Here is a 25,727-nt window from a genome sequence, read left to right on the forward strand (position 1 = left end):
GGGAACAATAACAGTCTCACTTCTTTAAGTCTTAGTACCACAAAAAATCATTTAGAAAGCATTTTCCATTGCATATGTAGTTTTTTTTTTTTTTAAAGTAAACTCTTAACCCTAATTAATCTTTTTATTTTCATTCAAAATTTCAAGCTTAAAAAGATGAGAAATTATATTTTCCTCTAGGGATTTTAATTTTTAGTGTGTTCTACCCCCCAAATATATTTAATAGAAGTAGACAGTGTAGACTAGTGACTAGGCCACAGACTCCTAATCAAGACTACTTGGGTTCAGATGTGGGTTCATTTATGAACTGTGTGACTATAATGCGCTACTATCCTCTTTGTATCTCCGTTTTTTTTATCTTGTGAATAGGGGACTGATAATAGCATCTATCTCATTAGAAGTAGACTTAACATAGAATTAGCTTAAGAGTTAAATATATGTAAAGTTCCTAGAACCATGCCTGTTATGTGATACTGCTGCATATGGTAGTTGTTATTGCCTTTCCCATTCTCTCTTCAAATCCTGTCTTCTACCTTATGGATAATAAGAGAAATCCTGCTAAATGTATGAATTTTTTCTAATATAAGGATTTCAAAATCAAAGATGAAAAAATTTGAACATATCCTTGAAATACATAATGATTAAAATGTTGGCCTGTAATTAATGTTTGTAACCAACTCTTCTTTTAACTTATGAGTTTAGAAGTATGTTTGAAATTGTTTATATTCAATTGATGAAGGTGATAAAATTTTGATATCTCATCTGAATGCGAAAGGCTCTTTGCCCGTTTGCCCTGGCATTTTGTTATCTCAAGTTTACTTTTGTTTATGTAGACATTGTGGTCTTCTATAAAAAATGTAGATGCTACATAAACCATCGTTGAGTTTGAATTTGCTTCTGTTTTTGGGTGAGGTATAAATGTTATTTCTGGCTGTGTCCTTCATACTTAGCTCTTCTTACAACAAATGGGAAAGTCCTCAATTGTGCCTAAGGGAATAGTTAATATACAGTGGGACATATGGTAGGACAAAAACTGACCTTAGTAAATGAAATAAAATTATAAATGATAAACATGTGACATGCCTAACAAATGTTGGCAGATTTTGAAAGATAAAGTATTTGCGATTAGCCAATTTTGCATACATCATAATTCTTTTCTTGGCATGTTTTGTGGTTGTATATGTATGTATAGGCTTGGTTAAAAGATGGTGTTTTCAGTTGTGTGTAAAGCATATCTCTTGTTTACTATAAACTCTAAGATGTGACTGATGCCAACAATAGAGGCTGAGATCTAACATTTGTGGAAAGTGACTGCTCTTTTTGATTGGGGGCAGTTAATCAGCATTAACCCAGAACAGCTCTTGGACTTTACGGATCGGAGCCTCCTATGTGGCTGCACTGCTCCAGCAAAGGTTAAGTATTCATGGAAAATGGTCACAGCCCCTTTACTTAAAGAAAACATGTTACTTGTAAGTGTTCTTTTGATTTTACTTTTACAGTTACATTGAATGTCTTCATTCATTTAGCCACCCATAAAGCAATATTGGTTGCACATGCGATGGATAATAAGTCTTTTTAGGACTACTTGTGTGGCATGTCACAGATCATTAAACTACAAGTAACCACCCTGACTTGAGGGAAGCCTGGAAGCATCATTTATAGTGAAATAAGCTTTTTATTTAGGTAATCACTGCAGCAACATTGATTTATATGAAATGTCACAAATTGCTTACTGTGAAACTATATTCTCATTATCATTCAGGGACATGGGAGAGATTAACTACTGCAGACTGTAAAGAGATATATTTGTCTAACAATGGGATAAAGACTAATATTATTGTAGTCTGTATTTTATCTATTAATCCTTTAAAATGATTTGATAAAATGAGGTGATTCTTTAGAATGCTTCCAATTCTCTGTGTGATTCTGTATATATTTAAATTAAAGACATGTTCTGAGTGTTCTGCATGTTTCAACTACCTTTAAATTAAGCATTTGTAGAAAAGGATGATAAAATTCTAGGCTGTTTAACACAGTTGATGCTGAAAAACAATGTGTTCTCTCTGAATACCTGACTGCTTTGTTTAATTAGAGACATTCTATTTATATATAGTATTTTGGATTCCTTTTTGACATAATTATGCATACAGAAATTTGATTTTCAATTTCCATTGCCCCTCTCCATTCTTACTACTCCTCCCTCCTTGTTTACTCTTCCTCTACTGATCTTCCTTTTCACTCCTTTACTTATTATTTATTTATATTTATACTTATATTTTTGGTACTGAAGATTGAACTCAGGGGCACTTAACCACTGAGGCACATCTCCAGCCCTTTTTGTATTTTGTTAGATGGCAGAGGCACTGAATTACTAAGTGCCTTGCTAAGTTGCCTGAGGCTGGCTTTGAACTCGTGATCCTTCTGCCTCAGCCTTCTGAGCTGCTGGGATACAGGCATGTGTCACTGCGTCTGCTATTTATTTATGTTTGATTGGTACTTTTCCACATATAAAGGAGATTTTCCCTTTGGTACATTTATATATATATATTTATATTTACATTTATATAGATTATATCAAAAACATGATTCTGTTAGATTCTGGTTTTAGTCAACTCTTTCACTGCTGTGACCAAAGGACTTGATAAGAACAATTTTAAGGAGGAAAAGTTTATTTGGAACTCACAGAGTAGAGGTCTTCAGTCCATAGACAGCTGACTCCATTGCTCTGGGCCCAGTGTGTGGCGGAACATCATAGCGGAAGAATGTGGTAGAGGAACCTTGGCTCAGGACATGAAACCAGGAAGCAGGAGAGAGAGGAGAGAGAGAGAGTGAGAGAGAGGAGAGAGAGAGAGACACACATACAGAAAGACAAAGCTTCTCTCACCACAGGCAACATGTATACCCCAAAGGCATACTCCCAGGGACCCACCTCCTCTAGACACACCCTACCTACCTACAATTAGCACTCAGTTAATCCCTATCAGGAGATTAATGCACAGTATGACTGAGTAAAACTCCACTCTGTTTATGCAGCACATTTTCTTGATCCATTCATCTATTGAGGAGCATCTCAGTTGATTCCATAATTTGGCCATTGTGAATTGAGCTACTGTAAACACTGCAGTGACTGTATTGCTGTAGTTCGCCCATTTTAGTTTTTTGGGGATAAATACTAAGGACTGGGATAGTTGGGTCCTATGATGGTTCCATTCCTGGTTTTTGAGGAATCTCCACACTGCTTTCCAAAGTGGTTGTGCTAATTTTTAGTTCTACCACGAATTTGTACCTCCCCCCACCCTGTCCTCGTCAGCATTTATTATTATTTGTATCCTTGATAACTGCCATGCTGACTGGAGTGAGATGAAATCTTAATGTAGTTTTGATTTGCTTTTCCCTGATTACATGGCTACCTTTAAAACACATATGTCATGAATTTTGCCTTCAGGAAACTTAAAATCTTATTGTGTTTTGTCTATTATGGTCTTTTTACTTACACAATGAAACTTTAAGTCTGCAAAAGAAAAAAAATATTTAATTTCATTGTAATGTATCACAGGGAGGAAAAAACTGTCAACCAAGAATTAAGTAGAATGTGGAATGGATCTTTGCAAAATTAGTAGAGTTTGGATTTTAGTGGGATTACTGAAATCTTCAAAATGTCACATTTTTAAAATAAGGTTTAATTAGAGTGAGCAGAAAAAAAATTTGAATCCATCTTAAATCTCATACATTAGAGTCCATGCCAAGTATTTATTATTTTTCATAGTATTTATATAAATAGCTTTAATATAAACGATTGTGCTAATTTTGATTATATTTAGGCTTTATTATTTAAACCATATGATAGTAAAATACAGATAATAGCACATTGGTGCAATTTTTTCAGTTATAGGTAGATAGCTTGCTATTCCTTTTGGGCTGAGTTGTTATAAGACATGGAGATGGAATGATGTCTGTTTTATAAAGCTCGTGTTTATTTGCTATGTGCTAGGCATCAGGCTTAGTGGAGCTTCCTTTGCTAGATTCAGGAGCCTGAGAAAGTAATGTGTCTATTGTGAAGTAGCTAGTAAGAGGCAGGGCTGAGATTTGAATCTAACTCTGTTTTCCCCAAAAGCATATCGCTTTCATGTTGTTTACAGGGAAGTGTTGTAGCAAATTCAAGGACTTCCTCACATTGAAATTTAATGCTATCTTATTTACAGTTGAAACACATACACACAAACACACATGTATGTACCATGACACAAAAAGGAAGCTAACTTTTTGTTACGACTTTTTGTTGTAAGAATGTGGAATTTATTATTCCAAAGTCCCACTACACCCAAAGTAATTCAGGCTTTTGGAAAAGAGATCCAGAGTTCTTTTCTACATTTATATTTCCAAAGAACTTATTTTATCATTCCTGAAATATTAGTTCCACTTCTATAATTAGGTGTTTGTTTCCATGTCACTAACAGGTTAGAGGATCTAAGTAACAGGAAGAATATTTTTTTGCTAGGACTGCTATAAAGTACTTTAGATTGGATGACTTAAGCAACAGAAGTTTATTTCTTTATAATTCTGTTAGAAGTCCGAGATCAATGTGCTGGTGGGGTTGATAATTTTTTCACACATGCTGGGCAAGTGCTCTACCACTGAGCTACACCTACTCAGCCCTTTTTAAAAATTTGAGCCAGGTCCTAAGTTGCCCAGGCTGGCTTCGTACTTGGATCCTCCTGCCACAGCCTTTTAAGTAACTCAAAAACGTCTTTCTACTGTGCATCTCTTTTTGTAAGGACACCAGGCATAGTGGTTTAGGGTCCATCTCTATGACTTCATTTTACCTCATATCCTCTTTAAAGGCTCTGTCTCCAAATATATTCACATTCTGAAGTACTAGGTGTGAAGATGTTGCCATTTTTGGAAACATGACTCAGATCATAACGGAGCCATTGTGATTTAATGTATTAGAAACATATTTGGCATTAGGCAAATACCCTTTTTATTGAGCATTTAGGTTTAATTTGTAAATGAGCTTGGGTGTTTTACTGTTTTTTGAACTAATGTTTTTCTAAAGACTTCTTTCAAATTTAATAAATGTAAAGTATATGGAGCATCACATTTTAAATAATTTTGGAAGATAAATTGAGAAGTATAAATTATGCAAGAGGCATAGAAAAAGTAACTTTTTGATAAGAAGCTGTATTTAAAATTAGTATTGATAAAATTTGTCAGTGTCTTATAATCAAACGTTTTGATGTTGATAACTTCTTTCAAGTGGATTATCTTAGAGAAAATTTTCTTGTGCAGTGGGCAGTTGTGACACACTTGATTTGTTGTGATATGTTGTGCTCTATATCCAAATATTGTGAAAAATAAAAGGTGTGTGTGTGTGTGTGTGAGATGTTACCTTATAATCTGATATGCTTTTTAAAGAGAGAAATGAATGGAGATGCTAGTTTCTTTGGGACTATATGTGTATAATTATGTTTGAGGACATTATCGTGTCTTGTATTAGAGAAAAAAGTTGAAGATGAGAAGGGACCTGGGAGTTTTATATGCATGATCTAAATTGCCATTAGCAGTTACTTACTTTTCCCTCTTTTCCTCCCCCTCTTCTTAGCCCCTATCTACTTTCTGTCTTTATTGATTTACTTATTCTAGACATTTCATGTAAATGGAATGGTGAAATATGTTGCCTTTTGTGTCTGAGTTCTTTCATTTAAAATAATGTTTTTAAAGGTTCATTCCTGTGATAGCATGAATCTATGCTTCATTTTTCAACAGCCAAATAACATTGTGTTGTATGCGTTACCCGTACCACATTTTATTATCAATTCATAGTTGATAGACATTTGTTTTGTTTTCCTTTTTTGGTTATTATAAATAATGCTGCTTTGAAACATTGTGTACAAGTTTTGTGTGGTCATAGATTTTCATATTTCTGGTGAAGATACCCAAGAAATGGAATTTCTGGGTCATGTGTTAACTTTCTGTTGGACTTTTTGAGAGATGGCCAACGTAGCCTCTGGAAGAATTGTCAAAAGCATTTGCCAGAGCAGCTGCACATTTTACCATGTCTCATAACATACAGGAGTTGCAGTATTTCTATATTCCACATCACTTTTATGTGAATTCTTTATGATTTTCAATATAAGATCATGGCATCTTCACATACAGATAATTGACTTCTTCCTTTTCAGTATGGCTTCCTTTATTTTCTTGCCTAATTGCACCAAGGAGTGCTCCCATTGAGTGAAGAGTGAAATCAGTATTGAATGTCTTCTCAGGTTTTTTTTTTTTTGGCGGGGGTGGGGGCGGCGCGTTACTGAGATGATTGTTTTTCTCCCCTTTATTTCAGTTTGGTTATATGTGTCTAGTATAGATCTATTTGAGTTTATTCTACTGGAATTTGTTGAACTTCTTGGATGTGGCATTAATGTTTTTCATAAAATTTGGAAGTTAATTGCTTATTATTTCTTCAAATAGTCTTTCTCTTTTTTTTTTTTTTTTTCCTGAGAAGAACTACGTGGTGGTGCCCCATAGTTCTCTGATATTTTGTTCAGTTTTCTTGCATTTGTTTTTCTTTCTACTTCTCAGGCAGAGTAATTTCATTTGATCTGTCTTCAGATTCATTGATTATTTCTTCTCTCTGCTTGAGTCTGCTCTTGAGCCCCTCTAGTGAATTTTTCATTAAAAAAAATAAATGTTGGTTAATTCCATAACTTTTGCCACTTCTGGATCTGTTTCCCTGACTGATTTTCATTTGATTCACTGATATTTTCTTCTTCACATGTGTGTTACTTCTTTATTGGGCCTTGAACATTTACTTTCTTGAATGTTAGCTTTGTTTATCTTCTTTGAAACTTTGACAGGCACTTACTTTTATTTGTGGTTTGATATTTCAAAGCTTGTTTTTATGCTTTGTTAGGAGTGTCTATAGAAAGACGTAGTTTGATTGTTACTTAATCTCTTTCCTACTGAATACCTTGAGATTTCAATGAGCTCCTTCCTCTTTCCCAGTTGAAGATTTCCCAAGTCTTTTGCATACTGGGAAATTTTTCTGGTTATTGCCTAATTTTCTTCTTGCCCAGAATCTTAGAGTATATCCACAAACATGTGTAGCTTAGTAAAGAACATAGTACAGAAAACTAGAAAGATGTCAGGACTTTTTTCTCATTGTAGAGCTCCACTTTCTGTACTCTGCTCCACAAATCCCAAGTACTTCTGCTCACTTAAAGTACAGTCTGTTTCCTGTATTTATCAAGCTCATCACATTCTCCTTCCCTTCATTATGGCCTAGGAATACCTCCAGGTAGAAAGATAGAGTGATTATAAATTTTAGCTTACCTTGTCTGTTTATTTCTCAAGGATCATGTGCTTGTCCTGCCTGATGTCTGTTGTCTGAAAATAGTTACTTTATATATTTTGTCCAATTTTTTCTTTTTTTATTTGTTCTTTTTAGATATACATGACAATAGAGTCTATTTTGACATATTATAAATAAATGAAGTGTAACTTTTTTCCATTTAGGATCCTATTTCTGCAGTTGTACGTGATGTGGATGGAGTTTCACTGGTCATGTATTTATATATACATAAGAGAATATGTCTGATTTATTCTATTGTCTTTCCTGTCCCTCTTCCCCTTCCCTCCCATTCATTCCCCTTATCCAATTTTGTACTTGTTTACAGCAGGAGAAAAAAATCTTGTCCTAGTTGTTCTGTTATAGTTGAAAGCAGTAGTATTTGAAAACGGTTTTAAGTCTTTAAATATTGTATATCTTCAAAGTGTTTTATATCTTCAAATACATAGAAATAAAATGAAATCTAGGGATATAGCTAAGTGATATAGCAAGTGCCTATGAGGCACTTGTATGAGGACCTGGGTTTTCACACACTTTATAGACACACATGCACATACACATATTCAAAGAACAAAGGTTGCATTTAATGTCTTGTTAGCTGTTTCATGAAGAGAATTTTCAAATTTAGAAAAAATTAGAAAAAAAATCATTAACCAGTTTATTTTAAAATACCAGGTGTATAGGGAATTTCATGAACATTCGGATTACGAGGCTGTTATTTTCTAATACTATACACATCTCAATTTTATACATAGTAAGGAGGAAAAAGACGATGTAATGATGATTAAAAATCTACACAAATCAACATTTTCTTTTAGGGACTGGCTTCAAAAACCTGAAGCTCTAAAGTACATGTTGTAGCCTTTGAATCAAGTTAAACTTGCCATAGGTTGAAAATATTCTCATTAGTAATTTTGTGAGGAAAGGTAACCAAGACTAAAATTAAATGTTGTGATTAACTCTGTTGGCTAACATGAGTATAATTTCATCAGTATAGTACCATATGGCAAGTTTATTAGCCAACATTTGTTGAAGGCCTGTTATTTCTGGAATCATGCTAAAAACTGAGAATTCAAAAAGAGGAGAACAGTGTCCCTACCCTTAAAGACTTAATAGGTTTCAAAGTATAGCCATAAAATAATAAGGAAGGTTAGAATTACAGGATTGAAAATGAACGGTGACCAGTTTATGGATGGGCAGAGGAAGATGGGATTTATTAAATGAGGATCAAGTTAAAGGATGAACACCATGGAAATTGAAACAAAAGACAGGAGGCATCATCGTTGGGGTTTTTTATGCAAGGATCCAATCATTTTCCTCACCGTTCTCATGGTGTGGAGAATCTCCTTAGAGATGATTTTCCAAGAATGCGTCCTCTTCAGTGCATGAATCCTGTCTGATTAGATGAGATTAATGGTAACATGAGACTCAGAAGAGGGTGACTTCTGCTCTGCCCCACCTTCAGTAAGTCTTTTGCATTGAATCTTTGTGAAAGCCTCCCGGGAATTTTGTCAGGAGCTGAAAATGTCAGAGATCATCTCCATGTTGAAACTAAGCAGTTCAGGCAGATTTTTGCCTTTTTCATTTTAAACCCTATCTCAAGTTTAAATCTCCAGAGATGCACTTGATAGTAAATGATAATCATAAAACAAATTGTAGTTACCGATGTGACATCTTAAATCCCATATTACCTTTAATCTAAGCTTAATTTCTTTTTCTGTCATATTTTATTGCTATAGTAATATAAGCAAGTGTTTAGTGGAAATGGAAGGAGGGAGGAGTAGTATCTTAAAGTGCTAATCCTATGAGGATAATATGTGTACATTATTTAAAATGATGCAGCTCCAAAGTGTGATTGCTGTACTGTCAGGGTTTTGTTGCCGTAGAACTCTGTATAAATGTGTTAAATTCCTACAAACGAGAGTGCTAGGATCTGTAAAAGCCAAGACCTTTTCCATAGGTTAAAAGTTTCTGTTAGTCCTCCTATATGTCAAAGTCATCAAGATCTTGAGAAAACATATTTGGATCAACTCGGCTTTCTGTGAGAATTCCTGCTCAGTTGCATGTACACAGACATTAATGTGACATCTTGAGTACTTTCTTGATGCTAGAGAGTGAATTTTTTAGTGTTGGAATTTTTGAAACAAAGTTCTGTATTAATTACTTCTAAAGATTTCAGGAGAGTAGCATTTGTTGATATAGTCTTAAATGGGATTTAGTCCTTAATTTTAGTATCATGCAATGGGACTTACTTAATTCTAGAATCAATTGCTTACTGATCTTCTGTGATTAGATTAATAGTATAACCTCAAAGAATGCTTTAAAAGTATTATATCTTAGTCGTCTTCTAGAACATATCAAAGAATGTTCTGTGTGTTGGTTTGATGTTATAGTGAATGATATTCTAAGGAAACCCGGTGGAAGAGAATGTTCCAAAGACTCTTTCTTGTCTTTTGTAGATCAGTTAATACTTTCAATAACTACTTTTTCCTCTAGAGATTTTGAAATTTTTAAATTATAGTTCTAATTTTCTAAATATAGTCAATCTGATTTCATGTTTAAAATATATTTTAACGTATTGAAAAATATTAAGTATATTTTTATCCTTAAAAGCTAAATAATATTCAGTATTATCATTAAATCATTTAACATTTATAAGAATTCTCTAGCAGCATAAAAAAATGAGATATTGCTTTGTAACCCAAAAAGTATTTTGTAACTTTTGCTTTTTCCCTCTTCCATGTCATCTTTAGATTTTATTTTAATCTTATTTTGTCAGTTTAGTGTTAATTTTACATTGGTTGTATAGTATGCTTATAGTCACATATCATGGGCGTTTCACAGCTTCGTTTTCATCGACTTTCTTGCATCAATTGAATCTCTTTCAACTGAGCCATCTGTTTTTGTGTGTGCTCTTAATTCATCAATTATCACTTTATCACAAAAGTTATATTAGGTGGTTTGTGCCTTGCTGTCTGTTGTTTGAACTTCGTCTTTTGCTAACATTTGAACAATAGTTTCACTTAAGTTCAGAATCGTCTCGCCTCTAACTTTGTAATCATTTGTTCTGTTGTTCTGTTGTATTTTGATGTTTTAATGTGAAAATGAAAAATTTTGGATGCTGGTCTGATTACCCTTCCTTCTAATTTTTTTTATCTCATTGAATTTACGAATTTTTCTTTACCTTGGAGTATTGGAAATTTACCATGTCTGTTTAGATTTTTTTAAATTAATACTTTGTGGTGGTTGGATGGCTCTATCCATCTTTATATCTTTAGTATCAGCTCCAGAAAAAATGATTTGTAGAAATTGAGCTGCCCTCACATATTCTTCACAGCTTTTAAAGTTATTTTTCAGGATTTCTGCCATCTTTTTTATTTTTGTTTTCTTATATCTGAGAAAATGTCTCAGATTTCTTCTGGATCAATAAGATTTCTGTCAAATTCATTCTACTGTTAGCCCTCTTATTTATTTTATTCTGAAAACTGTTCTGGAAATTGTATTTTGAATTTTAAGGTTCTTTCTTGATCCCCGTAGTCTTTTTTTTTTTTTTAATTGTAAACAAATGGGATACATGTTATTTCTCAGTTTGTACATGGAGTAATCATAAATTTACATAGGGACTGTTGTTTGATTCAGTCTGTTATTTTTTTCCCTTCCCCCCCACCCCCCCCCCCCCCCTTTTTCCCTCTATACAGTCCTCTCCTCCGCAATTCTTGCCTCCCCCCATCTCCCCATTATGTGTCAACATCTACTTATCAGCGAGATCATTCGTCCTTTGGTTTTTTTTGAGATTGGCTTATCTCACTTAGCATGATATTCTCCAATTTCATCCATTTGCCTGCCAAATGCCATAATTTATTATTCTTTATGACTGAGTAATATCCCATTGTGTGTGTGTATATATATATATCACAGTTTCTTTATCCACGTCATCAATTGAAGGGCATCTAGGTTGGTTCCACAATCTGGCTATTGTGAATTGAAGTAGCTATGAACATTGATGTGGCTGCATCTCTCCCGAGCAGCCAGGCTCCATCCCCATAGTCTTTTCCTTAGCCTGTTCTTGCTGTATGTTCATAGTATTGATTCTAAAGTTGCCATACCATCACATATTTTTGCATGGATTTTTATTTTGTACTGTCCTTCACTTTCTTTATTGACATTGTTTAAAAATCAGCAGCTCTGTGGCCTCACATTCATAGTTTTGATTCTTTAGCTCGTTCCTATTTAAATATGTAGAGTTTAATAGCATTGGTAGCTGATTTGGATTTTAAAATTTGTTGGAAAGTCATTGTTGAGTTTTCTTAGTAGTTCTTACCTTGAGTATGAGCTGAGTTCTTACCATAGCTGTTCTTCCTTAATGCAAATGTCACTGTGATTACAGTATATCCTGTGCATTGGCAGTCAGGCCTCTAATGTGGTATGCAAGATGGGCAGTAGGTTGGCTATCCTTTGTAGAAATAAAAAAGGCTTACCTTGAACTGAGTTAGCGGATTTTGCTGCTGTGTCTGCTGTCCTTCCTTTCTCTCTTTATACTTTTTGAACAGCTTGGGTTGTGTTGACGGCACTGACCTCTTTCCTTCTGTGGTGAATCTACTAGGTTAACTTGGCTACAATAGAAATACATTTCCCCAAATTTCTTTCTCTGTATTGTTCTCATTAGCACTGGCTACAAGAAACATTTTGCAAATGATTTGTAAGGAGGAAGCGAAGTGTCTGGTACTTCTGGTCTCTGAGGGTCAGTGCTAAATACCTGGCACTGTTGCAGCTCTCACAAGGGATGAGAAAGCATGTGAAGTAACAGCTCCTCCAGCTCTTGCCATGTCTTCCCCTTCTCTGAGTACTTGCCCAGCATTTGTGACTTCTTCTGAAGGATACAAGCTTCTCCTATAGATCACTGATCTTTGACATCAGGCTTGAAGTTGGTGAGAAAGAGGTGTGAGTTCTAGTTTGGCATTGCTAGTTCCTGTTGTCCCTTTCAGGTTCTAGTTTCTTCTTGTACCTTTGGCCATTTCAGCTTACCCATGCAAGTTTCCGTGTGTCTACTCTTTTCCCTTACCCTGTTCCCTTCCTGAGTGTCCTTCTGCTGGCCCTGTAGTGATTTCTGGCTCAAGAATAGTTGGAAAGACAATAGCCTATTCCTCCTGCCCCACCAGCTTTTGCAGATATGGAACGTCTAACTCTGTAATAAATTTCTCTTTATCATCACAGTGGTTCTGCTTATTAATTGAACTCTAGTTCTAGGGTTTCTTACTAATAATAGTCTTTTTAAAAATTAGATTTAATATAAGAAAAGTTATTTCTACTGGCTCATTTTATCTTCCAGAAGTTTTTTCTATAATTCTCTTCTATTCTTGGCACCTTTTCCTTTTTTTTTCTCTTTCTCAGTGCTGTGTATTCGCATTATTAGTAATTTTATTTGCCTTATCAGTAGTATGTATTTGAAACTTAAATTATAGTTTGGATTAAAAACTTAATTGTGCTTGTGTATTAGTTTTTAAAAATACTTTAACAGACCTCAAAATCCTCTAAAGATAATTGCAGTCTTTTCACTCTAAGATAAATTGTACAAAACTGAGCTAAAGAATACAAAAAGGAACCAAAAAGTTTTTTTTTTTTTTTTATATTTAAATGGCTTACGTTGACACAGAAGTGTCATTTTAAATCAGTACTGTGGTAGAGGCATAGAGAGAAGTGTTTGACAAAGAGCATTTGGACATACCTTCATATTACATTATAGATAGTGAATTATGATGTAACAATTATAAAGTAATATTTAAAACTTTTATTTTTGGCAGCTTTTAAGTTTGAACCACCTGTTTCAATGACAGGTGATTTGTCATTGGAACCGATTTCAGTATCTTTTGTTTTCAGTATGATTAGTTAATTCCTATCATATGTAATGAATTTTTACTGTACATTTTGATTTGTTGGAAGTAGGCAGAATAGCCATTATGCCACTTTTGTCCCCCAAGGAGGTGTTTTATTTTCTTCTGAGACTGTTAGTACAACCTACTAACAAGACAGTATACTTAAAAAATTGTTGAAAAAAATTAATTCCAAATCAGGAAGTCCAAAATATTATTCAATTTAGTTAAAAATACTATTAAATATTGGCAGAGTAACTACAGCTTGTTTGAGTACCAGAAATTATTGATATGTTCGTTCATAAAGCACTTATATTTTCATTTGCTTTTCTCTCATTTAAGCAGTAGCATGGTGAATTCTTTAAAATATATTACTTATATAGTACATTCTAAGGCTTGGATGCAGTGGGAATTATTCTTTAATTACTCTAATATATTTGTGTGTGTGTGTGTGTGTGTGTGTATATATGCATACACATTGTAGGATTTTAAAGTAGAGAATGATTAGTACATGTTTATAAAACATAGAAAATGTAGAAATTAATGAAGAAGCAATTTATTTATAGTTTTACCTCAGAGGACTAACCACTTGTTAATAATACATGAGTGTTTCTTCCAGTTTTATTCCATGTGTAATTTTTTTCACATAATGTTTTTTAGCACATGTATTTTTCCTTGCTGTGCTGAAATTTTTTAAATTTTTGTTTTGAAGAGTAAACTAATATGTCCAGAGATTGGATTTCCTATAGCTTGCTCATTTTTCCATTTGGGATTATTTCTGATAAAAATGACTGTTATAAAGTCTTACAAAGGGGAAAAATAAATCAAGGGTCCAGCTTCACTGACTAATAGATCGAGGTAAAAGAGAAAATGAGAGAATTTGCTGCTGAGGAATGGAATGTTCTTGTTAGTGCTATAACTTGGAAAGCTATATTACTTAATTGTTCTAAGTTTCCTTAGTGTAGTCTTCCTTTGTTCTTCAAATAATGAATATTCTGAAAAAATGGGAATCAAAGTTCAGTAGTGCTCTCATTGCTTCCCCCATGAATGCAGTATTCATTATGAAGATTAAGAATTTTATTCATAAATACTAATTGTATTTCTGACTTTTAATGGAAGGAAACTTGATGATTAAAAGTTTTTTTCTTGCAGTAGTCAGTAAAAGAGGTCTATTATATGGCAGTATCAATAGAATCAAGTGATTCATATTACAAGAAAGCCACCTATCCCCAGAATTGTGTTTCAGTAGTATATTTAACTTACCATATTTTCCATGTAAGTTCTCTTGCTTCTTTTAGTTGTAAACTTGTATGTTTGTTATTTCAGCTTCATATACTATATGGCATCCATGAGATATACTTCTAGAGTTTTATTTTAAATAAGAAGCAACATATTCTATATTTGAAAACTTTAAAGTTAAAATGTATATATAATTCAGTAACACACTCCAATACAAAGAAGACTACTGGTTTTAAGTCAGATATTGAACTTGGATTTTGGCTATATATATTTGTCTCCTTTGAGAGATCAAAACATTTTCATTGTTTCAGCACAATTTACTCTTCAGCTCTAGATTTTAAAATCTCATAAGGAGACAGAGAGATTCTACAAAAAGGCTGAATCTTTTGAAGATGAATACTTAAATGTGGGAATTTAAAAATCCCCAGCAACTTGACTGACCGATGTAGGAGGATCGCAAGTTGTAGGACAGCCTCAGCAACTTAGAGAGACCTTGTCCCAAAGTGAAAAATAAAGAGGACGGGGATGTAGCCCGGTGGTAAAGTGCCCCTGGGTTTCAGTCACCAGTGCCAAAAAAGAAAAGAAAAGAAAAATTCTTCTGGTGTGAGTCCTCAAGTTCTATATTATTATTTTCTGTAATTTCGGGATTAACCAAAAAACGTAAAGTGGCAGTTGTCTGAAAATAAGCAAAAATAGGTGGGTATTGTTAAAACTTATCAACTGAACTTGTCTATTTTAATTTCTGAAAAGAAATGCGTTTTGGTTTTAAAATTGAACACCAAAGTTGGTTGGTATAATTTTGTTTCCTTTCTTATTCCAGCTTTTCCTCACCACTGCCATTTATATCCATAAAGTTATAATTTGATATGCTAATATATTGGGACTATGAACTGAGTTCTTTGCAATGGAGAGTATTTTTGAAGGTTGAAATTACATTCTACCTTTTTTAAGGTTCCTTTTTTAAAACTAAAGTTCACTAATTATAGTCTATATTTTTTATATAAATTAGTGAAAATTGATTAAATTTTGTATGTAGACTTAGATTCATTCAGGAACGGATTTTTCTTTTTTCACAAGAGAAATTCTGAAGGAATTTTCTTCACTTATGTCTTTTCTTTAAGTGATCTATTATTCTTTTTTTTAAGAGGAAGAATAACTTCTGTACCTTATTCTTATTATTTATTTACTTTTGGTGTATTGACATTTGGGCCAACATCTTCTAAGAGCTTGTCATATTACATTTTAATATTATGATCTAAGAGACATTTATAATTGACAAAAGGATTTTGGTTTTATTGGAATTTAAAAAAATATTTCTAAAATTAGTTTGATTTAAATGTATTTTTTATTATTTTAAACACATTACATGTTATAATTTCACTAATATATGTAAACATTTGCACACATTTAGTTCCCTTGTACATTTTAAAGTGTCCATTCACTCCTTTATTCCTTCATGAGTGCCTACCAAGCACAATGGTAGGAGAGGACAGTCTGATATGTTACCGTAGAGTGATGTACCTGAGACACAGGGAACTTTTCAGGAAGAAATGGCCAGAAAAATTTAGAGCAGAGATGATAGGGATGTGCAGGAGTGTGCCATGAAGTGAAGTGAAAGGCAAACCCAGAAAGAAGTAAAAGAACGAATAAAGCTGCAAAAGTTAGTAAATATCTAACATAAGGGGGATTTACAACATTTTGTCACAGCTTGGAGCATAAGGTTGCAAGGCTGGAAGAATTGAGAAACAGACGAAATGTTTTAAGGAGCTTAGATTTTATCATGAGCTTAGGTTTTATACAGAAAGCCTCTAAGGGTTTTCAGCAGAGGGGTGATTTGAGCAGAGGTCAGCAAACTATGGCCCATGACCTGTTTTTGTATGACCCACTCTCTGGGAATGTGTTTTGCATTTTAAAATGGTAGGGGAAAAAATAGAAGGATAATATTTCATGAAACTTGAAAATTATGTGGAAATAAAATTTCAGTATCTATAAATAGTCACTCTGATCTGTCTGCATGGCTGCATTTTCACTAAAATGGAAGAGGTCGTTGCTTCAAAGAATGCATGACACACAGACCCTAAAATATTCATTATCTGGCCCTTACAAAAAACTCTTGCAGATAGCTGGTCTAAATATACCAATTAAAATATAGAGATAGAAAGGCAGTCCCAACTGTATGCTTTCTATAAGGAACCAGTATGAACAATGTTAGCCAGCTGGACCTAATTTTATGTTTATAGAACATCCCTTCTGACAACAACAGAGTACATGTTACTGTCAAATACACATGGATGTTACAATGATAGAAAATATTCTCACCTAGAAAAAAAGGAATTAAATTTAAAAGAATGTGAATATGTTCTGTAACAGTGATGGAATTGAACTAGAAATCAATCCACAGAATTATCTGTAATATCACCAAAATACTTAGAAATTGAATGACTCACTTATAAATAACCTGTGAGACAAATAAGAAATCACAAAAATTATATTTTGAATTCATAAAAAAGAGAACTGCATATCAGTTTATAGCATGCAGTTAAAGCAATATTTAAAGGATTATGCTTCTTAGCATTATTAAATGCTTGTATTTAAAAAGAAAAAAATCCTCAGAATCTGTGCTCTAAGTTCTACCTTAAGAAAATAGAAAATAAATTAAACCCAAAGCAAGAAGAAAGGAAAAAAGGAAAGGTTAAGGGAAGAAATTTGAAAAAAAAATTCTTAACAAAATATTAACAGATTAAATACAACAATATTTACAAAGGATATTACATTATGATTATCATGAACATGGAAGACTGGTTTCATATTGAATCAGTGAGTGTAATTTACCATTTTATAGATGAAAGAAGAAAAGCTATAGTATGATCTCAATAGATGAGTAGAAGCATTTGATAACATTTAATTTAATATCCATTCATGGTTTTAAAAGAAGCTCTCTGCATACTAGGAATGAGAAAGAACTTCAGCTTGATGAATGGCATTATGAAAAATCTACAGTTAATGCATACGTAATGGTGAAAGAGTGAATACTTTCCATTTAAGATCATGTACGAGACAAGGAAATCACTTTCACCATTCCTGTTCAAACACTATTAAGGTTTAAAAACAGCAAGAAAGAGGCATGTACAACTTACAGATTTAAAGGAAGAAGAAATTAGCTACAGGATTCTCAGGTGCTTAATTAGCACATAGAAATCCTATATTGAGACAAAACAAAACAAGATATAATGAAAGACAGCAAATATACCTTGTTCAAAGATATATTTAATTTTATAAAAAGTATCAGTTTTCCTCAGATCAATTTTTTTTGATTTCAGTGTTATTTTAGGTCAAATGTCCAAATAGTATTTGCGTATTTGTTGTTTAGCAAACTAAATCTGAAATGTATATGGAGGATAAAGGACCATGGAGAGTTAATATGTTCCTAAAACACAGAGTGAGAAGCATTTGCCATACTAGTTATCAGGACTTATAACTGGTTAGTTGGTACTAGATGCTATGGTCTTACATAAGTCATGTATCTCCTTTACAGCTTGGTTTCCTCATTTGGTCAAATAATAATTGTTGTCAATATTAAATGATTTCATACATTTGAAGTGCCTGGAAAACAGTTGGTGGTGCTATACAAGTCTTTGTTACTTGTATTACTGATAAAATTCTAGACTGTGGGGACAATTTCTGTTTACTCATGACCTTTTGTTGTTATTTGAAATCATGTGTATAATTCCACTCTCCAGTATTTCTAACATATACAATCATGGTTGGTATTGGAAAATAGGAGAAAATATAAAGAGGATTAAAAAAACCATAGTATAGTTACCTAATCAAGGCAGTTCTTCTGTTCTTTGCAAGATGCCAGGGTATTCTAGTATCTGGGCAGGGCAAATAGTATTTTAACCCCACAAGTCTGTATGAATGGTGTGGAGTGAACCTGGGCCTTTTACCTACTTATCCTTTAAGAAACTTTTATAATAAGGCCATATCTAGTACGCATCATTATGACAATTACTCTAATAAGAATTTCTATGGTAAATGCCCAAAATTGTATTGAAGAATGTTTATTAATTTTCCAGTTCCTTTACCCTTTTGGTATGTGAGCAAATGCCAGTCTTCCTATATAAGTTATGCACAGATGTTATAAAAAGCAGCAAAAATTGTAGTCAGCCACAAGTACAGAAAGATTTTATTCACTGGTGCTTTGCCTTCATTTACATCCATTATCTAATTTGAACTGAGGTAATAGGAGAAGTAGTTGGGCATTAATAGATCAGTAGAAGAGATTTGGATAATCCTATTAATGGTACTAAATGAGTTGAGGAAATAATATGAATTCTTACATAGTTTTCTCTCTGTTCTCTTGATACTGGTTGCTGTTGGTGGTGTTTTGGTGACTATTGAGTTAAACATATTCATTGTTATCAGCTCAGAATCTTCTAGGTTGTTTTGTGGCTATTGTATGTGGTTGTACAAAATAAAGAAAAATACAAATTGATCAGGCAAATCTTGTAACAGAATGGAAAATTCATAAAAGCACTGGATAATTGCTAGAAGAAAAAAATAAGTGAGGATCTATCGGCTCTATCAGGTAATAAGTAATTAAAGAGAAAACCCCACAGGGTTCATGATTTATATAGGTGGGTCAAGAGGGTATGATTTTATGATTAAAGGATTAAGAAATCATTGGGAAAAATGATGAAAACTATGAATATTTTTGCAACACTGACCATATGAAAGTTTAGTAAGAGAAGAATGTCATATATTTCAATTTCAATGGGAATTTTACTATAAGGAGGTACACATCTAGAGGAGTATGTAAAGTGTTTGTGTAGTTTAAAGAACTGTCCCTGGGTGAGGTTTAGCCAACTCCCCAGGGGCTCTTCTTGGGTCCCTTTTCTGTCCTCACATGTAATGTTTTAGTTAGCTTTTTTGCTTCTGTGACCAAGCACCTAACAAGAACAATTAAAGGAGAAAAAGTTTGTTTGGGGGCTCATGGTTTCAGAGGTCTCAGTCCACAGATGACTGACTGTTGCTCTGAGCTAGAGGTGAGGCAGAGCATCATGGTGGAAGAGTGTGGTGGAGGAAGGCAGCCCACATGAGGGTCTGGAAGCAGAGACCCCACTCGCCAGATACACTATATACACCCCAAAGACACACCCTCAATGCCCACCTCCTCCAGTCACAACCTGCCTGTCTTCAGTTACCACTCAGTTCATCACCATCCAGGCTTATTTCACTTCTGAATGTTCTTCATTGTCTCACATGAGCTTTTGGGGGCGCCTAACATGTAAACCAAACAGTAACTTTGACCTTTGTCCTGATCTTTGCCTCTCCTTTGCTTTCATTTCACTCTCTGTGTGCTTCACCAGATTTTAGTTTTGCCATTTTGGAATTTTATGTAAATGAAATCATTAGTGTATTCATTTGTACCTTAACATGTCTATGAGATTTATTTTGATTAATTTTTTAATTTTTTGTAATTATAGATGGGCAGAATGCCTTTATTTTATTTGTATATTTTATGGGTCCTAAGGACTGAGCCCAGTGCCTCACCTCACATGTGCTAGGTAAGCGCTCTGCCACTGAGCTATAATACCAGCCCCATTTGTGGTGTGAAACTCTATTTAATTTTTAGTCCTGTATAGTATTCCTGTAAAATGAAAGAATAAATATTATTTTAGGTACAGTTGATATTTTGTTAATTTTAATAATCTAGAAATATTTTCTTCAACAAATACTTTGCAACTGGCTATTGTTTTGTGCCCTTTTTTGTGTTGTTCATTTTTTTTGTGTGTGGCTGCATGTAACAAAAGAACCAATTAAATATAACTGAGTATACTTACTCAGAGTATTTGACTTCCTAAAATCTTAACATTTTTCTCAAAAGCATCATGAAATATTTGAAAGTTCTAAACCAAGGGCAATGAATCAAAATGCAGTCTGTAAAAAAGTTAAAAGATAAATTAAAAAGAAGAGGAATGTTTAGAACAAATGTGACAAGTATCCTTATTATAGAATGTGCTTCACAAATTGATAAGGTAAATACATGAAACCTAGTAGAAAATGGGAAGAGGAAGGAAGAGACATTTTATAAAGAAGTATAAAAACTAGTACATAGGAAAAATGTTAAACTGCATTTAGGTCTTTAATTTATACTAGAATTTAAAGTAGTTTCTTTGATGTTACTTTTTTTCTTTATATGTTTGTAGAACACATTGATTTTTAGGCAGTTATTTTTATAAGAAGATTGGTTTAAGAATCTGCAAAGTCAAAGTCAAGTTCTGGTAATTTTTTATTTTCTTGCATTAAGCAATTCTTCTAATATGGCATGATTTACTGTGTCATCATAGAAAGACAGCATTAGAGAGTGTACATGGCAGGATAAAATTAAACACATGCTCACAATCAAATTAATGTATTTCATCTGTCTTCAACTAATAACAATCTGTCATGTTATCTATCTGAGTAGGGGCATAAACAGTTTATTTTGTGTTTGGAGTAACTTCCTGGAGGTAGTTAATGTGACAAGTAGTTTGTTTGAATTGAGTATAACCAGATCAACACTCTAGATGTTTCCTTGATAACCTAAAAATTACTGTGAAAATCTGTACAAGTACCATATTTGTATTTTGCTTTTACTTCTTTTAAATTAGTGACTTTTTTTTTACAGTCATTTAACTGAGAATATTCTGTTCCTGCTACTATGTATGGACTAAGGATCAAAAATAGTTTATACTTTTAACACTTTTTTTCCATTTTTAGAGAGTAGACATTAATAATATAATTAATTAGCATCATTCGGAACTTGCCCTTTTTTTAAAACATGAAGTAACATTCTGGTTCAAATGAAAAAAAGTCATATTCATTATAGAACATGTTTTTACAGTATGTTGAAAAAGTAGTATTTGGAAAATGGAGCATTATAAAGTTTCAGACCAATATGAAAAAATAAAGGTATTACATTACAAAGTAGTTCAGAATTTTAAAATTTTATTAAAAATTCCCATCATTTTGTCTAATCTGTGATTCTGCTTATAATATATTTAATATATCCAGTTTTTTAAAAAAATCAATTACATTTGCAGTAATTATTTATGTAGATGCTATGGACATCCTTGAGTAAGGACTCCTGAATGCTAGTAAACAAATAGAAATTAAAAAGGGAAGTTGTTATATAATTGGTTTATTAGCATTAGTGTGTTTTAGAAGTCAGCATATATACATATTTTTAAACATGTAAATCAAATTTAACACATTATTATGGAAATTTTACTTGTCATGTTTGGGCTAATCATGATGGATCATTTTAACATAGTTACACAACTAGTAGGTACAGCTACAAGTCCTTTGTAAACGACTAAAGAATTAAGTGCTCAGGCAAAGCATATCTAATATTCTTCTATAATGCTTATAGGCTCAGCTTTATGGTTTATTGTTACTAATACTTTAAAAGTACTAACAATAATAACCAACTGTATGATATATCACACTTTTAAAAAAATAATAGTGACTAAAATTTCTTGGTCTTTTTTATTTTAGTTAGAATTCTGAATAAACACTGTTAAGTGATTATCACCAAGCTGATGCTCTTTCTTCTTGGGGAGACTTTAGGTTTTGAATTGGGTAGCATAGTTCTAATATTCTGTTGCTATTAATAACTAGCTTTGGAATTTTGGTCAAGTCACTCTGTACTTGGTTGTTGTTTTTTTTTTTTTTAGTGTGTGTGCATACAGTTGGAATAAAGCTTATCTATTCTTCAAGGTTGTTATGATGCCCCAAGACTTTGTAAATCTTGAAACCATTTGGGTTGTTTAAAAAGTCTCCTTAAAGTGGTTTCTCTGCTTCTATTTTCTTTCTCTCCAACCTTCTTTCTCCTCTAGCAGCCAGAGTACTTTTTGCACATATTGGTTTTTGTAAAAAATATGCATAACTTTTCTTCATTCTTCAGTAGTTAATTGAAGTATCATGTTCTCTGTGAGATCTTTTTGGTCATCCCCAAGCAGTTTTAGAAATTGCCTTTCTCTATCCTCTTGTTGTTGTAGCTTACCTTTTATAGCCCTCCATTATTCTCTCACCCTACTTCATCTTCAGATGAATCAGTGAATAATTGAAGAACTATAGTTGTATTTAGCCCAGGTTTCTTCTACATTTGCCTTAATACAGACAGTTGAGAAGTTAAGAAAAGTTATTTCTTGTATAGCCAGTTCTTATATATAATCCATCATCTCAGGATCAATAAACATCAAAGATTATCTCTTGGGATATGGGAAAATTTTTTGTTGTAATGATGCTTTCTTCACAATAACCTTTGATCTAATGTAGTTTTTCCTAAAATTGTTTACTATTTATTAAACACCCTTTACTTCCTGTTGCTTGTCAAAATCTGTCTCTGTATCTTAGTATACAGTCCCTTTATTCTGGAAGTTACCTGTGTAATAAATCTGAGCCTGCACATAAATTTAGGGGAGTGAGTGTTTCCACTGGAATCAACAGGGCCAACTGAAAGATGAAGGTAACAGCTTTGGATTCAAAATTCTCCTGTGTTGCTTTGGAACCAAAACTGTGAAGCTCAGTGAAATCAAAACAAATAAAAAATACTTTAGGAATGCATGATACTAAAATATTTATGGGTGATGTGATATGGAGTGTATTCAAGTTGCTTTAAAATAGGGTGTGGGAGAAAGAAATTTAGTCATGACCTGACAGTTGTTAATGCTGATCGAGGTGTATATTAAAAGTTTTCCATTGAATTATTTAAGAGTAGTTGAATATCAGAAATTCTAGCTTCAGCAGACTATGTTTCTTTTATTACTGTGGTTAAAAAACACATAACAAAATTTACCATCTTAGCCATTTTTAAGTGTATATAGCTCAGAAGTGTAACATATTTATGATGTTGTGAAACAGATCTCCAAAACTTTGTTATTCTGGCAAATCTGAAATTATACCCATTGAACAACTTCACTTTCCTGACTCCCTACATCCCCCTGACAGTCACCATTCTATTTTCTGTTTCTATGAATTTGAGTACTTTAGTTACCTCATGTAACTGGAATCACACAGTATCATTTGTTTTTGGGTGACTGGTTTGTTTTACATTGCACTCTATATACTGAGCTATATTCTCAGCTCCTGTGAAAGTAATTTAAAATTTTTTTTAAATTTGTTCTCATTAGTTATACATGACAGAAGAATGCTTTTTGATGCTTTCTTTTCAAAATGTATTTTCATTCCAGTGGCTACTCCTTCCAGATAAAAATTATTTTTAATTGGAGAATGGATCATATTAAAAATATACTGCATTTTTTGTTTCTTTTCAAAAGGTCATTGTGATAGTTTACTGGATAATTTTAAGGATGCTCTTAAAAATAGAAGAAAAAGATTTTCCTAGTGTCTCACTGTAATCCCATCATTATATTTACATCTCTTTCTTACTTAGAATGAATTGCTGCATTGTCTTAGTCCATTAGTACTGCCATAGCAAAATACATGAAACTTAGTAATTTATAAACAAAAGAAATTTATTTCTCACCATTCTGGATGTTGAGAAGTTTAAGATGAAGGTGCTGGCAGGTCCAGTGTCTTATCAGGGCCCATGTCTGTTTCCAAGATGGCATCTTAAGCGCTGTGTCCTCACATGGCAGAAGAGTAGAAGAGAGCAAAGCCATTCATTCAAACCCTTTTATAAAAATTCTGATCTTATCAATGAAGTCCACAGCCCCTCATGACTTAATTATCTTCTAAAGATTCCAGCTCTTAATATTATCACATTAGTGAATAAGTTTAACGCACAATTTTGTGGGCCGCATTCAGGACAAATCATCTAGTAACTGAGCCCCTCTTAAATGTTGCCTACTAATTCTAACACGTCAGAGAAGAGCATTGTAGGGAAGTGCTGTGAGAGCCTTTATACCTGTTATCTCATTTGTGAGAATCTCAGCTATTTAAAATAATTTTTATAATTTTTAATGGCCTTTTGCTCACAGTATTTGTAGTGGCTTTTTGAAGGAATGGACTGTATATTTTTCATGTTGGATTTACAGAGCTCCAAAACTCTCCCACAGGCAGAAAGAATTAATTCCCTTCCATTGCCCTGCCTAACACCGTTCTGGCATATAACAGGTGCTCAATAAGTGCTTGTTGAATGGATGGTTTTTTTAAATTGACCAGTGATAGTAAGTACTGCCTCTTCATGGTTATCTTTATTGAGAAAAAAACCTTTGGATGGTCAATTGCCCAAAGTAATAATTTATGTGGTAGTTAGGGAGATAGGAGGAAGAAGAGAAGACAAAATAAAAAAAAAGGAAGAAAGACAATGACAGACTATCTCATTAGAAAATACAAATTCAGACAGACTTTAAATGACACAACTTTATGTTTTTTTAATTGGATAGAAATTTCATTGAGGATTTTTTTCTAGCAACAGAATTTGTTCTTATTGAATTAGGAAAGTATTTTAGTTTCAATATTATGATGAACTAGATGTATAAACATGAGTGCTAATAGTTTAGTATTTTGGTCTTCCACGAATTGATGCTTGTGGCATCTGGACATTTTTTGGCCTGTTCTTGTAAATAAGGTCTCAGTGATGTTTAAGGAATAGAAACTTCTGTCCAAAAGAGGAAAAAAAAAAAAAAACCTCCCTATTTTCCAAGGAAAGCAATATAAATGGGGCTCAGGAATCCCCAAGTACATCAGAAATCTTCTAGAGAAAGATCTCTTGAGCCTGCAAACTAAGAACCTTCAATATAATTTTAAATAAAGCCTTTTATGAAGTATGAGAGCATTTTTTAGTTGATAATCAATTGCCACTATTATGTAGGCTTACTAGATTTGCAAATTTACAAGTTTTTACAAGTCAGTTGGGTCCCTTCCTCAGGAAATAGGTTTAAGTTTTTTTTTTTTCCCCCTCTATTGACTCAAAGAGCTTAGTTGTCCTTAAGTCTATGAATATATTTGCCTTATAATTTGACAGCTTTGAGTCAACACCCTTATAGGGTCTGTAGTGTTGTAAAAAGAGAAACTGTTCAATAAAGGATCACATTTGAAAAAATAGAGTGCTGGATAAAACCAGTATTGGATATGAGGTCTGTGCTGTACTTTCAAGTCCTTTCAGCTATTCAAGCAAAATGTACTTATCCATTACTCCCCAAATGGGTACTTCAGACATGGAAAACAGTTGAATGTGTCTTTATGAAATTAAACCATGGCTGTAAATAAATTAATGTAAATATGTAATGTAATATTGGTCTCTTTTGGCAGAATACTGTATA

The 25,727-nt window shown here is 33.1% G+C and overlaps 1 protein-coding gene across 2 annotated transcripts in view; it reads left to right on the top strand.

Moving 5' to 3' along the window:
* RAB28 (RAB28, member RAS oncogene family) overlaps window positions 1–25,727 on the top strand; it is an 80,323-nt gene that overhangs the window by 34,453 nt on the left and 20,143 nt on the right. The gene's annotated exons all lie outside the window — the stretch shown is intronic.

The sequence above is a fragment of the Sciurus vulgaris genome (assembly GCF_902686455.1).
Source record: "Sciurus vulgaris genome assembly, chromosome: 9".
Classification (NCBI taxonomy): Eukaryota; Metazoa; Chordata; class Mammalia; order Rodentia; family Sciuridae; genus Sciurus; species Sciurus vulgaris.